Raw genomic sequence first — 16,250 nt, 5'->3', positions numbered from 1 at the left:
AGGTCCTGAGGAACTCCGGATCATCATCTCAGAGAAAGAATGATTAATTTGAGTTATCAGGTCTGACAGGAGCAAAATCTGACTTAAGAGGGATAATGAAGAGGCCAGAATTGGACTTTTGGTCAAAAAAGTTGACCCCAATCACCATCAGGTGAGCATAGATAGGCTCGATAAAATTGTTCTGCATCTTGCACTGTTGATCTGCTCATCTGTACCTAATTATAACAACTATATCAGGTCTTGGTATCAGATTCCATCCTATGACTACATGGAGATGTTTCCTAAATCCAGCGTAAAGTTTCATAATAGGCTCTATTTTAAATAAAGATATGCCTCCTTTTTTGTCTCCTGAATTTATGTGTCCCACAAATAATTCTCCACAGTTACATGAGACACAGTGACCTGCACGAATAACTGTCTTCTCTTACAATTCTTTACACCAAACTAGGGCATTTTTCAGTAGGCCTAGAACCACAGAGTCTCTTGTCTTTTCTTAATACCTCAACTGTAACCACAGTGGAAAATTTGATCTGTTGCATTTTCTTCAGCTTATTTATGCAGCCATGCCACATTGCAGGAACCTAGCAAAATAATCTGAACAATGTAAAGCATCGTTTACCGAGGCCAGCAAACCAGAAAGATCAGATCACACTTATTTTGGACATACTGATGATCCTGCAGCTTCCCACACAAATCAGCAAAATAGGTGTTTCTGGATTTGCAATAAAAAAAAAACCCTACGATATATATTGTCCTCCTTTCTCTGTTCTTTCTGTGGAGACACAGACGGAATATGCACTGTAAAATCTAATGAATTCAGATTCCACTCATTTGTAATTGTTGTAATTCAGGCACGGGGAGTATGGTGACTAAACTTTATGATACCTTCTTTTCAGTGTTTATTTAAAAGAAGGAAATGTTTTCAGCTATCATCAAGCAATTCATAAACAACTCATATACACATATTTCACATATTAGAGATACGTTTATATCTATACACAAACCTTAAATAGAGGCCATGAAATAGATTCAAATTTGGGTCTAATTAGCATGGCATCCCAAAGAGCTCTCTCAAGATCTCAACTTTTCAGTAAGTGGGGCTGATTTGCCAGATTTTCTGAAGTAGTAAGGCTGAACCAAATGTTACCTTCTGGTGAGGAACCTGGTGGGTGAGCAGAACAGAGTCTGAAGCCAGACGACCTGTGGGCCACTCCTGGTGTTGCCATCTGCAATATCCGTGACCTCTTAGTCAGGTGATTGATTTAATACCTCTGGACTTCAGTGTTCGCATCTGTAAAGTTCTGTAACAGTACGTAATCTATAGAGTTACCTCTCTTAAATGAGTTACCCTTCTCAAGTGTGTGGCCCACAGTAATCACTCTACCCTTTTCCTCTGAAAATAAAAACTACAACTCATTAGATTTGGTTTAATTTCCTTTAGACCTGCCTGAAACTGAAGTCAACAGCGCTTACCTGTACCCACTGCTTAGGCTCTTAACACTACTTTCTACACCATGCCCAGGACTGTGGTTTTGGGGAGGACTTATTTCATCCTTATGTGTTAATTTGTTATGTGTTAAATTTCATGTGCTATCGGGGGGGAAAAAAGCACATAAAATTAACACATTAGAGTGGGGTGGGTGTAGGTAAAGCCCAAGCTTGTGGCTTAGAAGGTCACTCGGAGGCACCAACATCACAGAGCAGTGCTAGGACTCTGCACTATTGTTTCTTGACTGCTTTTTTTTTAACATCTTTATTGGAGTATAATTGCTTTACATCGTTGTGTTAGTTTCTGCTGTATAACAAAGTGAATCCGGTATATGTGTATATACATCCCCATAATGCCTCCCTCTTGAGTCTCCCTCCCACCCTCCCTAACCCACCCCTCTAGGTGGTCACCAAGCACCGAGCTGATCTCCCTGTGCTATGCGGCTGCTTCCCACTAGCTGTCTGTTTTACATTTGGTAATGTATATAAGTCCATGCCACTCTCGCACTTCGTCCCAGCTTACCCTTCCCTTCCCCTTGTCCTCAAGTGCATTCTATACGTCTGCGTGTTTATTCCTGTCCTGCCCCTAGGTTCTTCAGAACGTTTTTGGTTTTTAGATTCCATGTACATGTGTTAGCATACGGTATTTGTTTTTCTCTTTCTGACTTACTTCACTCTGTACGAGAGACTCTAGGTCCATCCACCTCACTACAAATAACTCAATTTCATTTCTTTTTATGGCTGAGTAAATATTCCATTGTATATATGTGTCACATCTTCTTTATCCATTCATTTTTCAGTGGCCACGTTGGTTGCTTCCATGTCCTGGCTATTGTAAATAGTGTTGCAGTGAACATTGTGCTACCTCTTTTTGAATTATGGTTTTCTCAGGGTATATGCCCAGTAGTGGGTTTGCTGGGTCATAACCCTCTTTCCCTGTTGGTGGGAATGTAAGTTGTGCAGGACAACCTTTGAGGACTGAGGAAGGTAGAGTATCTTTTGTATGAGGAGAAAGCCCTTCAAGGGTCAGGTGTGGAAGTTTCCACGGGGTACCTTTTCTGGTACCCAGAAGCCAAGAGCAGGGAGATGGCAATGGAGAGGCAGCTCTGGTGGTCTTCAGTGGGGAGGGAGCTAATAAGGGTATAGTCCTTCATCTGGGCACCTCCCTGGCAGCCCCCAGGTCACCACTGTCTGCAGCTGAGAGCCAGGAGTGCTGTCGGGTTAAAACCTTCCCTGGGTCATGAAAGGGTGGGCACAGGGCCTGGCATCCAGAGAGAGTCCAGGGCTTGTCTCCTTACTTCACCTCCATTCTCTGTCTTCACTTCCTATATTCTCCAGCCTCAGTAGGGTTCGTCCCTAACTTTGTGCTAATCATCACTCCTACCATTCACACTTGGCTGGGTGGTAAGAAAAATAATAATACTCATAAAACTGAAAGAATAAACCCACAATAGTAATAAAAGATAGCAACAATTATAGCACACATATTAGATGAATTACTTGCTCAAGATAAGTCAACCAGCCAGTAATGGTTCCCAGTATCAAATCCTGGTCTTCTGGCCGAAAAGGCCCCACCCCTAACCCCTGTTTCTATATTGAGTGTACTTCTATGTTAGGACTCGGGCCGACACAGGGAAAGAGACTCAACCCAGGTCCTGTGGTCAGTTGATGGCTCTGGAACTGGACATACGTTTGATGACTTCTGTCTAGCTGACCTGTTCCTGTTCTTTGCTCTTCTGTGCTAATCCTTCTTCCTGGGGCTCAATAAGAAATTGCCTCTGGTCAAACTAGAATGAAAAAAAAGAGACAAGAAAGCATGAGGAAAAAGGAAATGATGAGATGGCACCAAAGTTCACTTCTTGCTGCTACATTTCCAGATGCTGTTTCAAATCTATTTTATAGGACAGAGGAGGCAAGGTGGGCCAGGAGTAATATATCTCAAAGTCCTATTGCCTGCCAGACATTCTTTGAGGTTTTCTCCTTTTCTTCTTACAAGTCTAGAAGTAGGCACCCTTAGTCCCATTTTACAGAGGGCCAACCTCAGACTCACGGAATGTGTAAATTTTCCAGGGTCACATGTCTACACTTTGCCCTCTACACAGATCAAGCAGCAGCCTCCTGTTTTAGATGATAGAATTCCAGGGCTTAAAAGACTGATAGTGGAAACCTCGCCTGATGTGGAATCTGGGCTGTGTCATGCTCCCCATTGGACATGAAGATGATGGTAGGGATGAAATCCTACTCTGGGGGCCAAGAGGACTGGGTGTGGGGGCCACAATGACTAGCTGATTCTTGAGGTGCTGGACTGGACCCAGAAGGCAGCACAAGCTGTTGCCCTTTGGAAAGAGAACCTGAATGGTAGGATATTAACATGTACACAACTACTATATGAAAGGGGTTTTACATTTTATCTCATTTAATCCTAAACTCTTTTCAAGACCAATAGGTACTTATAAATGATCAGAATCAGAATTTTTTGTGTGTATTTTTTAAAATTGAAGTACAGTTGATTTACAATATTGTGTTAGTTTCAGGTGCACAGCAAAGTGATTCGGATATCAGATTATTTCCCATTATATGTTATTAAAAGTTATTGAATACAGTTCCCCGTACTTTACCATAAATCCTTGTTACTTATCTATTTTATGTATAGTAGCTTGTATCTGTCAGTCTCATACTCCTAATTTGTCCCTCCCACCTCCTTCTCCCCTTTGGTAACCATAAGTTTGTTTTCTATGTCTGTGAGACTGTTTCTGTTTTGTATATAGATTCATTTGTATTATTTTTTAGATTCCATATATAAGTGATATCATATAATATTTGTCTTTCTCTGTCTGACTTACTTCAGTAAGTATAATATTCTCTAAGTCCAACTATGTTGCTGCCAATGGCTGAGTAATAGTCCTGTGTGTGTGTGTGTGTGTGTGTGTGTGTGTGTGTGTGTGTGTGTATGAGTTTTCATTTCTTTCTGGATATATACCCAGGAGTGGGATTGCTGGATCCTATGGCAGCTCTGTGTTTAGCTATTTAAGAAACCTCCATACTGCTCTCCACGTGGCTGCACCAATTTACATTCGAACCAACAGTGTAGGAGGTTCCCTTTTCTCCGCACCCTCTCCAGCATTTATTATTTGCAGACTTTTCGATGATAACCATTCTGACTCATGTGAGGTTTTGATTTGCATTTCTCTAGTAATTAGTGATGTTGAGCATCTTTTCATGTGCCTGTTGGCCATCTTTATGTCTCCTTTGGAAAAATATCTATTTAGATCTTCTGCCCATTTTTTGATTGAGTTGTTTATATTTTGATATGGAGTTGTATATTTTTGGATATTAACCCCTTGTCAGTCACATCACTTGCAAACATTTTTCTCCCATTCCATAAGTTGTCTTTTCATTTGTTGATTGCTTCCTTGACTGTGCAAATGATTTTAAGTTTAATTAGGTCCCATTTGTTTATTTTTGCTTTAATTTATTTTGCCTTGGGGCCCTGATCTAAGAAAATATTGCTACGATTTATGTCAGAGAGTGTTTCACCTATGTTCTCTTCTAGGAGTTTTATGGTGTCACATCTTATATTTAGGTCTTTAAATCATTTCAAGTTTATTTTTGTATATGGTGTGAGGGAGTGTTCTGATTTCATTGATTTACATGGAGCTGTCCAGCTTTCCCAGCATCACTTGTTGGAGAGACAGTCTTTTCTCCATTGTATATTCTTGCCTCCTTTATTGAAGATTACTTGACCGTAGGTGGGTGGGTTTATTCCTAGGCTATCTGTTCTATCCATTGATCTATATGTCTGTTTTTGTACCAGTACCATGCTGTTTTGATTACTGTAGTTTTGTAGTATGACCTGAAGTCTGGGAGGGTTATGCCTCCAGCTCTGTTCTTTTCCTCAGGATTGCTTTGGCAATTCTGGGTCTTTTGTGGTTCCATATAGATTTTTGGATTATTAGTTCTAGTTTTATGAAAAATGTAACAGGTATTTTGATAGGGATTACATTAAGTCTGTCGATTGCTTTGGGTAGTATGGCCATTTTAACAATATTAAGTCTTCCAGTCTAAGAGCATGGGACACCTTTCCATGTCTCTGAATCACCTTCCATTTCTTTTATCAATGTTCTATAGTTTTCATCATATAGGTCTTTCACGTCTTGGTTAAGTTTATTTTTAGGTATTTCATTTTTTGATGGGATTTTAAATGGGATTATTTGTTTACTTTCCTTTCTGATATTTCATTATTAGTGTAATGAAATGCAACAGATTTCTGTATATTAATCTTTTACCCTGCTACCTTGCTGAATTCATTTCAGGGAACAGAACTTAAAAGTTAAGTAACGTGACCTAGAAACAACCTTACCAATTGCTGCTCCAGGATTCATAATCTGGAGTTACACAAAGTAACCTGGAGTTACATTTTATCCTATGAACTGACATTCGACATCTCAGAAGGCATTATTATTCACTTGTTCTCTCTAAAACAACGTGAAGTGAAATAAAAACACTAAAACTCATTAAAAAGGATTAGATATCCTCTGCATTTCAAAAGTCACAAAAGGTGTGGAAAATCTGGGGGATATTGTATTCAGACGTAGGTTTATCTCTTCAATGTACAAAATATTCTTAAACAGTAGAGTTAGGTCAATGATATCAAGAGCGGATGTACAGAAAAACCACTTGAAAAGAAACCAAACTAAATAAATTAATAGGAAATGAATCATATTAAGCAAACAGGGTTGTCATGATGTACAAAGTAAAATATGATGACCCTTTTACTGCAAAAGAATATATATGAACATGGGTGTATGAGGGTGATTAAATATGTTAGTGCATTACATACAGAGAAAAATCTGGAGAGTAGGCACCTATAAGTGAAGAGAAACTCTCTTTGTATTATGGTGGGCAAAAGGTAGGGACAGATGGGTGTGGCAATGTAATTTTGGTTTCTTAAAACGCATGTCTATATTTTTCCATACGTGTTAAACAAAGAGAAGTATTCATTGGTGCCCTAACAAAGTACTGAGATAAAGTTTTGTTAAACAGGTATATCAGCAGCCAAGTCACAAAATAATAGTGCAGAAATACATTTATTGACTTAGACACTAAACAGATTTCTTTGGTAATAAATCACTGAGTGTGGATTGTTGAAGATAGAAGATGTTTTTATTTTATAACTGCATTTCTATGCTGTTTCCAGAATGGAAACATTGAGTAAAATGTTAAAAATACAAAAGATTGCAAACTGATTACCAATACGCTATTCATATATTCATGGCTTCGGAAGCAGATCAAAAGAATTGATTTGACAGTTCTTTGTATGTGTGTGTATTTGTATATGTCCCTTTGTCTCAAATTTCTTTACACCAATTATTCATACACTAACTCATGCAGCTTTCTACTCAGTTCACTTAGGGGCCAGATTTCCAGTCCCAGGGCTTGAAGATCCCAGCATGGGCATGAATACAGAAGGATCGCTGCCAGTGTGAAGTCTAGAAATCTTGCTTTTAGGATGAAATTCATTCCCCTCCCCACCAACACCACAGTCCCTTCCATCCCCCATCCTTTGCCAAGGCCCCAGTTCAGACTTTTACACCTGCAGTTCTGACTCTGGTCACCAGGTGGCATCGCTCTCCATTTTCTACACATTTTTCTTTTTCCCCTCAATGGAAAATATATATTTTAAAAACAGAAGTGAAAAGTTTCCTCAAAGTCTATTGTAAAAAACCAGGTAAAGTGTGATCTTAACTTACTTTGAAACATTCAGATGTGTATAGAAAGACTAAAAGGGCATATGTGTAGTTTCTATCCTGCTTCTCATTCATTTATTAATGTATACTGTGTGTGTACCATGTGACAGGAACTGTCAGTCCAATTCCTTATCTGCATCCCAGCCTCCCTCTTTTCATCTCCAGAACTTCATAACTGGAAAAGCCCCCAGAAGGAGAGAGAATTGACACTATCTTATTTCTGCACATGCCAAAAGGCTTCCACATCTCTTCGCATGGTGAATTAGATATGTTGGAGGGGAGAATTTGTGGGCGGAGGGGTGAGCAGCAACACAACTCCTAGGAGTGAAGACAAGGTGAGATATAACCAGGACACTTTCTAAGCGTGACTGTGGCTTCAGTATCCAGTACAGTAGATGTCAGAGTAAAGAAAATGAACAAGAACCAAAGAGAGGCCTTACAGAATGACGAAAGATCAGGACACCAGGGAGACATAAAGATCCTAAATGTGTACGCACCAAACAAAGGAGCCTCAAAGTACATGAAGCAAAAACTTATGGAGCTGAAAGGAGAAAGAGCCAGATCTATAATTATAGTGGGGGCCTTCCACACCCACCTCCCTCTTAGCAAGTGACAGAATTACTAGGGAGAAAATCAGCAAGGATACAGGAGACCTGAATAACACAGTAAACTAACAAGATATACATGACATAAAGAGAACAGTCCGCCCACCAACAGCAGAGTACAGGATTTTCCCGGAGGGTCTCTGTAACATTCACCAAGTTAGACCATCTCCTCGACAATCAGAAAAACCTCAATAAATTCTAAATGAATTGAGGGACTTCCCTGGTGGTGCAGTGGTTCAGAATCCGCCTGCCAATGCAGGGGACACAGTTTTGAGCCAACGTCAGGAAGATCCCACATGCCGCGGAGCAAATAAGCCCGTGCGCCAGAACTACTGAGCCTGTGCTCTAGAGCCCTCGAGCCACAACTACTGAGGCTGCGTGCCGCAACTACTGAAGCCCGTGCGCCTAGAGCCCATGTTCCGCAACAAGAGAAGCCGCCGCAACAAGAAGCCCAGGCACCGCAACAAAGAGTAGCCCCCACTAGCCGCAAGTAGAGGAAGCCCGTGTGCAGCAATGAAGACCCAACGCAGCCATAAATAAAGAAATAAATATATTAAAAAATATAAAAATAGGGGCTTCGCTGGTGGCCCAGTGGTTGAGAATCCGCCTGCCGATGCAGGGGACACGGGTTCATGCCCCAGTCTGGGAAGATTCCACATGCCGTGGACCGGCTGGGCCCGTGAACCATGGCTGCTGAGCCTGCACATCCGGATCATGTGCTCCACAACGGGAGAGGCCACAACAGTGAGAGGCCCGCGTACCGCAAAAAAAAAAAAAATTAAATATAAAATAAATAAATATAAATGAAAAAATGAAGAATTGAAATCTCACAGAGCGTTCCCTGACCACCATGGAATCAAATTAGAAACCAGTTATAGAATGCAAAAAGAAGAATCCCTAGACACTTGGAAATGGTGGTTGAAACATCATTCCAGGTTATCATTCACACCCTTATTATAGAAGGGCTGAAGTTAGGAAGAGTTGCCTGCTGAGCTGAAAGGCATTTCAGGCTGGCCCAATAGAGAGCTCACTCTGGCTCTTTCAAACAGAGTATTGTTCAGGGCAAGGCTGGAGGGAGGGAGACAGTTCAGGAGGCTCTTACATCAGTGCCACCTGACATTAAAGCTCCAAGTGCACTGGCAAAGGAAGTCCAGCTAGCTTGCTGGTTGTTAGTGGAATCGGTATGGTGGCTCATTGGATTTGGGAAGCACGAGAGAGGTATTGGTGTGGTTGCTGGAAAGTCCTGAGAGAAGGCAAGATTCGGGTGCCTTCCTGGTATCTATATGACTGGTGTCCAGTCTAACCCATGGACGCATACACCTCGGTTCTTTATCAGTCCTGCACCACTGTTTTAAAAGTTTCAGCGCAGTTGTCCTCTCCTCCCTCCTCCCTCTTTGTCCTCCTTGTCGTCCTCTTCCTCATCCTGCTCCTCCTCGATTCTTCCCCTGATAGTGCCATCTGTCGGATAAGACTGTCCTCTCTGGGCAGGCAGAAGAGTGTCCTTTCTGAGGCTTGTGGGACTGGTCCCTTAGGCCACGTTGGCACTTGGCCTGCCCTACCATGCTGTTAGCCTAAGACATGGTACGTGGTAAGTGGACCACAGATGTGTCTGCAAACTTGTATTTTTGTTCCTCTTTTCAGAATACAGTGATGGTGGTAGACCACCTCAAGGAAGAAAGAAAGGTTGGAGTTCTTTCCCAGGTAATTCTGGCGAGAGGAGCCCTCATTATGAACACGATGGGTGTGAGCCTCAGCCCTCACACCTCCAGGAGGATGATGGAAACGTGGTGAAGAGGGATGTCCAGGAGGACCCCGAAGTAAGACAGTAAGTGGCCAGGCAGCAGGGTTTGTACACAGCAGCCCCTGGGACTATGCACCTCTCTCACGCTCCGTGGACTTGTTTTTCTTCTCTCACTGCAAAACTGAAGCATGCTAGAAGTGAAATAATGGTTGAGCAATCCTAATTGTAGTGCTGGTGTCAAAGACACGAGGGTGTACAGAAGACTTTCTTAGCACTTATGGCCACTCACCGTCCTTCTCTCCACATCCCCCCTGCAGCTCTCCCTGTACCATCCGAGGCAACAAGAGAGGAGTGAAATGGCATAGTGAAGGCCACATGCATACTACTGTGTAGAGAAAGAGAAAACCTCTGGAGAGAGAAAGAGGGAGAACACACAAGATGGAACCCCAGGGAGCTGGTTCAGGGTCACAGTGAGTATCCTGAAAAATGTATGGAATGTGCAGGAGAGAAAAGCCAGGGGGAGTTGTGTTGGTCTCATGTAGAGATGCTGGTTTCTTTCACTGGGGACAGTTTGTAATCTGTCCTTTTTATTACCAGGAGTTAACAGTCTTGTTCATCTAAGGGCAGGTTCAGAGAAGCAATGTACAGGGAGCAGGCTGACCGTGAGGAGAACGGAGGAGCCTGTGTCAAAGCAAAGATGGAAACTACTGCCAAGGATATGGAGCAACTCCACATTGGAGGTCTCAGCTTGGCAAGCTGAGTGTGGGAGATGGAGGGTCGAGCCTCTGGAGACCTTGTCTGAGGGGCAAGCAGTGTGTGCGCTGGGTAGGATCTCCTGGAAATTTATAAAAGGAAGATCATCTCTGACACCTTGATTATGTGGAAGAGAGTTTGACTGGAGAGAAAGAGTATTTAGGAAATCCATATTACGCACACCCATAAGAAATCATGCCAGTGGTCCCTTCTTTACAAGCCCTTTCAAGCTCAGTAGAAGGCCGGAAAAGAAGAGGAAAAGGTTGTTCCTCCAGCCTAAATTCCCTGTTGTCTGTCCTCTCTCCCATTGCTTCTTTTCATCCTTAGATTCCTTATGGGATAAAGTATGACAAAACATGGCTAATGAACTCAATCCAGAGCCATTGCAGTGTCCCTTTCACTGCAGTGGACGTAAGAAAGAATGCCGAAGCCAGACGCATGGGCATAGGGAAGGGGGAGAGAGACACCTGGTTCAGCAGGGTCTGCTGGCTTCTGAAACTATTGCTGTTGCATTCAATCCCTGTAGTTGCACTTTATGCAAAATGGGGCTCGGTTCTTTGTCCAGGAAGCTAGCACTGCCTCTGCATTGATGGATGTCAGCTACAAGATTCGTGACGAGGAGAGCCGAAAGGTGTGTGTCGAGGGCGTTACGTGTACCTCGTCCTGAGGAAGGAGTACAGGCCAGGGGCTGGTTGTCTTCTTTGGAACTAGAGTTCCTGGTGCTTACCCCACCTCTTCTTGCTGTAGATACCTGTCTTTGTCAGGCCCTCCACTGTTCCCTACTCTGTGCGGTATAAGTTGAAGCCAGAAGAAATGGAGCAGCTAAAGGTAATGCAGATGCAAGGCATGTTGTGTGCCAATGCTCAGACCCACCTCTCCTTCCTCCAGACCCCCGTCCCGCTCGCCCCCGATTTCCCTGCCACCACCACAGCCTCAGAGCGGCTCTCTCCATCTCTCTCTCCGCAGCTGACCTTGAGCAAACGATTTGATGTCTCCCAGCAAGCTCTCAACCTCCAGAGGCTCCGCCTTGACCCAGGTACGGCTGACAGCAGTAATTCTAGGGCGGGTGAGGGCAGAGGGGTCTTCCTGGAGGGAGACTTAGGGATGGTAACGTGGGGAGGGGCTGGTGCTGGCCCCACACCCCACTCAGCCATCCTATTCCCTCCCCTCTCCTTCCTGAAGACTTGGTGGGCTGTGATATTGATATATTTCTGAATCGAAGAAGCTGCATGGCTGCCACCCTGCAGGTCATCGAAAAGTATTTCCCTGAGGTGAGGCTGTAGGCCCAGTGCTGGTATTAGGGTAGGGGGTGGAAGAGATGGGATGGAGGGCAGATTTGTCTCCAAGGTCCTAGATAGTAACCTTCACTCTACCTCTTCTTGCCCCAAAGTTGTTGTCCTTGAACTTGAGCAGCAACAAACTGTACCAGCTGGATGGCCTGTCTGACATTATACAGATGGCCCCCACGGTCAAGATCCTGAACCTCTCCAAAAATGAGGTGAGAAGAGGGAGCCAGGTCAAAGTTGGGTTGAGAGTGGGGGGTGGGGCATGTTAGTGGCCATCAGAGTGATGACAGGAGGCAGGTGAAGGTACCTGTGTGGGAGGGAGGGTTCTGGGGGTGCAGGGATCCAGATGTCCCTCTTTCCCTGGGATTCCTTTTCCCACTTCTGCCCCATATTTCTCAGCTGACGTCTGTGTGGGAGTTGAACAAGATGCAAGGGCTGAAGCTTGAAGAGCTGTGGCTGCAAGGGAACCCATTGTGTGACACCTTCCCAGACCAGTCCACCTATGTAAGGTCAGTGTGAACACCCTGTCACCCTTCTTGGTGACCTTCACCCATGGGAGCCTAGACTATCTGTGACAGTGCCCCTTTGCCAAAGGTGGCAGCCCTGGTCTTCTGGGAGGATCACAGGCCCCACCTTCTGCTTTCTCCGTGCCTATCACCGGTGAGGAGTTTCCTTCCCCTGACCTGCTCACCTCTGCAGGCGCTCTGGGGTCTGTTTCCAGCTCTCTGCGCCCAGCTATATTCCAGCAAGGCCTCCCAAGAGTGTGCCCCAGGAAGCAGGGCTTCTCCTCCTCACCAGGACCAGGAGCGACCAGCCTTGATCCAGATGCTGGCGCCCTGGACTGAGAAGGGTCCTCCTGTCCAGGGCTTCTTGCTGAGAGAAGCCTGCCTTCTTCGTGCTGAGATGGGGTTTGCCTCCCCCGTTCTGAGAGGGGCCCTCTTCCCCTTTCTCCAAAGGGATCCCCCCTCCTCTCCCAGGTTGACATGGGGGCTTTCCTGCGCCATGCTGAGGGCTGAGGCCATGGGTGGCTGCTGTCATGACATCCATTCTGCTGGCCCAGTGCCAGGAGCTGGACCCTCCTTGGGAAAAAGCAGGGCTCCTTGAGTCAAGGGGCCAGACGTGGGCCCCTGCCAGTGATCAGAGGGCTTCCTGAGGCAGGGGTGGAAGGCAGAGGGCAGAGGTGGTAGAGGAGACCGAAGGACAGGCCTCTGAGGGGCACTTTCCATCCCTCCTTGCACACGTCACATCATCCCGCCTGGTCCTTCACAGGAGCCCTGGGCAGCCTGAGACAGGTATGATTCCTCAGATAAAGAACCAACTCAGAGAGGTGCAGGGGTCATCGGGAGAGAAGACGGTGATCATCAGAGGGGGCCACGGATCCTCAGCCCCATACTGAGCTGGGACCTGACCCTTTCCTCTTTCTGGGGAAGATCTGCTCCTATGGCTGCTCGGTTTCCCATGCCCAAGTCTGGCTGAGCTCACACAGGTGCCAAAGTTTCAGCCAGCATCCAGTGGGCCCCCAGCCCAACATGTGCATATTTTCCCTTCCTACCTGGTGTGTCTGGGCGATTCTGGGGCAGGTGAAGAGCCGCAACAAGTGTGCCGTTTCCCCTTTCTTCTCTCTTCTTCCCGGACCCCGACCACGGGAGAGCTTCTTTCCCTTCCCTTTGTTGTCTCTCTCTCCCCTGTCTCTGTGTCCCTATGTCTCTCTCATCTCTCCCTTCCTACCTTCACTCCCTTTCTGTCTTCATCCCCTTCATCTCCCTCCCTGAGCCCCACCTCACTCACCTTGCTGGCCCAGCATCCTGGGCCATCCCTGGGGGGTGTCCGGGTCTTGCCAGAGTGCTGGACCCCCAGTGAGGTAGCAGAGCCCCGGGCTCCCACTCCATCCCCTCTTCTCCCCACAGCCTTCAGTGGGGCCCTGGAGGAAGGGAGGGAGGAGAAGGAAGCCCTGCAGCATGGGTTGAAATGCTGGAGAAGGGAGTCCGAGTAGTCTGGGTGGGAGCTACCTAGGCGAAGGAGAGGAAGGGAGGGAGGGAAGGAATATTAAAGTGAAGGTACTGAGAGAGGTGAGGAGACAGTGCCTTTCAGACAGTAAGATGACAGATGCTCAGTGCTCAACAGGCAAGTGGACTGAAAACCCTTAAAATCAGGAGCAGAGGTGGGCAAAGGGTGCTGCTGGATTGGCCAGAACACACTGATCTCTGTTTATGGTATTACTGTTTTAACTCAAAGGAAGCATTGCAACCTTGAACTATCAACCACCTCTTCTCTATTTTTGGTTTTGGACAGGGCCATCAGAGAATGTTTCCCGAAGTTGTTACGCCTGGTAAGTGCCTACGTAAATCATTGTCTCTTACGAATGTCGGTGGCCTCTGCACCTGCCCTCAAGCCCTTTGGGTCTTGCCTAGATCACATATTAGCATCAGAACCTTAACCATTTTGGGGGACATGGACTCCTGAAAATGACATTGATATAGTTGTTGGAAAAATACCCATAAATACACATACACACAAGTTGCATATAACACTAGAGACTTCCAAGACCACATGATGAAGACATCCACTGTAAGCTCTCCCATGGAATTTCCAGTGCCCTTTCACACCTGACCTCTGACAGTCACCCTCATACCTGACCTCTGACACTCACCCTCCTGGACCCATCTTTTTCCCCGGTAATCCAGGGACAGTCCCCTGGTCTCCACTCCTGATTTCCTCTTCCCTTCTCCAGGATGGGCAGGAGTTACCCTCACCAATTAACATTGACGTTGACACTCCCTACGTAATAAAGCCCTGCAAGGTGACGAAGAGGATCAAACAACATTTAGCGAGGTGCAGGAGAGGCTTTATCAGCCACACAATCTCAAATGCCTTTTGATTCCAGGAAAGCTATAAAGGATCTGAGACACTGAAGAGTCTAATCCTGCAATTCCTGCAGCTGTAAGTACCCTTGGGAGTCTGAGCAAGGGGAGGAGGGCTAGGACAGTTGCGGCCACCTAAGCACAGGTCTGCTCATCGGACTTCTCACGTCTCATTTGAGGTCCAGACCACAGAGATCTACTGTCCTCATTACTCCCCCTCAGGTATTACTTGATCCATGACTGTGGAGACCGACAGCATCTCCTTGGTGCTTATCACGAGGAGGCCTGCTTCTCCCTGACCATTCCCTTCCACTCCGAGGACGCAGCCATGTGAGCATCACAGCCCAGACTCTGCTCCCGGGCTGTGTGGCTCCCCAGCAGACACAGGCCAGCTCCTACATACGCCCACCACCCACTCTTCCTCTTTGTCTCCTAGAAGCACCTTGTGCAAGTACTTCAAGGACAGCAGGAATATAAAGAAGCTCAAGGACCCCCATGCTTGTGTGATGGGAAAACTGGGTGGGAAAGGGCGGTGAAGGGGTCAATCATAGGGCCCAGGGCATGGCAGCCCCTGACCTTCGCTCGCTTCCCCTCCCCTCACAGACGTGCGGGTCCAGCTGCTGAAGCACACAAAACGTGTCATTGTGCACACCCTCTGTGTGTTGCCCAAGACTCAGCATGCCTTCAGCTCCTTCGTGGTGGACACGTGGTTCCAGACGGTGAGCGCCTGCTTCCTCCCTCGCATGGGCCCAGGAAGCCGCAGGTGGGTGGGAGGTGGAGGTGGTGACTGGGCGCCTGGGCTCTTCCCTTTCAGGAAACGATGCTCTGCTTCTCCGTCTGCGGAGTGTTCAAGGCAGGTGAGTGTGTGTAGACCCCCAGCGCAGATGCCCCACTGCTGCCTCCCCCTGGCCAGGCTCACTCCCAGAACCACCCAGCGTCCCTGACCCCTTCCCTTCCCTTCGCTTTCTTTCCCCTTCCCTTCCCTTCCCTCCCCTTGTATTCCCTTCTGTTCCCTCCCCTCCCCTCCCCTCCCCCCGCCTCCCCTTCCCCACTGTGTTCTCCTGCCCTCAAGCTTCCCACAGACAATCCAGGTCTGAGCTGTGTCCATGCCTGTCTGCCCTGCACACCCTGGGCGTTGGGGACACAGGCTGTGGATTTTGGTGGCTCTCATCCCAGATCCTTACTCTGAGAACTTGGGCCGTTACTGAACCTCTCAGTTTCCTCATTTGCAAAATGGGGTAGTAGTATCCACCTCTTGGGCGGCTGTGAAAAATGCATCCCGTGAACTTGTGTAGTGTTTGTCATGGGCTCTGTCACTGGGCGCAGACTGCTCTTATAGTTGCCCTCCCCATACCCGACACCTTGGCCCCTGTGAACAACTACCCTCTCAGCATGAATGTCTAGTCACACCCTGACTGGGGACCACCACGTGAGCATGTACAGCACGTGTGGCTCTAAGGGGTACTGTTGTTTGTTTGCTGTTGAAGTGGAAGGAAGTTCTCAGGGCTGTGTGCGTGCCTTCACCTGGATCTTCATCGCTACCCCTGCCAGCTATGCCAGGTGAGAGCCCTGTTGTGGGCGGGAATGCCCATCCCAGCCTGGGCTCAGGGGCGTGGGAATGTGGTGGCGCAGATCTTAGGTTTACTCAGAATTGTGGAAAGCCAGCAGGGAGATCCCAGGAGCAGTCTAGCCTAGTGGTTAAGAAGAACATGGGATCTGGAGGTGTGAGTCTTCATGGGCTCTGGAATTGGCCTATGGGTTCTCTCCTT

At 46.6% G+C, this 16,250-nt stretch overlaps 1 protein-coding gene and 1 pseudogene across 1 annotated transcript in view; one reads left to right on the top strand and one right to left on the bottom strand.

The window, feature by feature from the left end:
* LOC132512911 (nuclear RNA export factor 3-like) overlaps positions 1–16,250 on the bottom strand; it is a 482,492-nt gene that overhangs the window by 408,344 nt on the left and 57,898 nt on the right. The window lies entirely within an intron of this gene.
* The window catches only part of LOC132512914 (nuclear RNA export factor 2-like), a 29,528-nt pseudogene that overhangs the window by 9,961 nt on the left and 3,317 nt on the right, over positions 1–16,250 (top strand).

The sequence above is a fragment of the Lagenorhynchus albirostris genome, chromosome X (assembly GCF_949774975.1).
Source record: "Lagenorhynchus albirostris chromosome X, mLagAlb1.1, whole genome shotgun sequence".
NCBI lineage: Eukaryota > Metazoa > Chordata > Mammalia > Artiodactyla > Delphinidae > Lagenorhynchus > Lagenorhynchus albirostris.
This window is presented reverse-complemented; position numbering and strand designations above follow the sequence as displayed.